We start from the raw sequence: 662 nt of genomic DNA on the forward strand, positions 1-662 counted from the left end.
AGCAAGTGAGTATTTTTATTTTATTTTTGTGATTTTTCTACACAAAGTTATGAATTTTCTAAGTTAAGGGTATTTAAATAAATAGAAAAAAGCCCTATTTATCTATTTAAACAGCGTGAAACCGCGCGTGCCATCTCAACCTAAGACGGCTCCGAAGGCATGCATGGCGCGCTCTGGTTGGATGCCGCCGTCCACGTAGCTTGTTGACTCGGCACGCTGTTTATGTCTCGAAGTGCTGTCCGGCTTGATCTCCCCCGTCCATTTGATACACGCTTGATCGAACGGCTCCCGTCATCGGCCCCGATAGAATGATCCCGTACCCGTCCACACTAAAACCTCAAGATCTCAGCCTCGACTCAACCAAATCACTTTGGGTTTGATCCTATGGACTCGTCTAAGTGAGACGAACACATCCATACGGTTAATGTACCATAAAATCAAACCTAAGGAAATGGAGAATCAAAATAAGCCCGAGAGAAGGAGAAGTTTTATACCTTTGATCTGAGAAGGGAGGCTTTAATCAGAGGTGCTCGACACGTTTGTTGGGGTCCAAGGAGGCTAGAGATTGAGTCCCTGGTCTTGGTGTAAGGCCTAGGTATGAATTCGACCAAGCTCGATTTTAGGTGTTGGTCTAGAGCTATGGTAGAGGTTCTGTGGAAGGG

The sequence above is a fragment of the Phalaenopsis equestris genome, unplaced genomic scaffold, assembly GCF_001263595.1.
Source record: "Phalaenopsis equestris unplaced genomic scaffold, ASM126359v1 Scaffold233037, whole genome shotgun sequence".
Taxonomy (NCBI): Eukaryota; Viridiplantae; Streptophyta; class Magnoliopsida; order Asparagales; family Orchidaceae; genus Phalaenopsis; species Phalaenopsis equestris.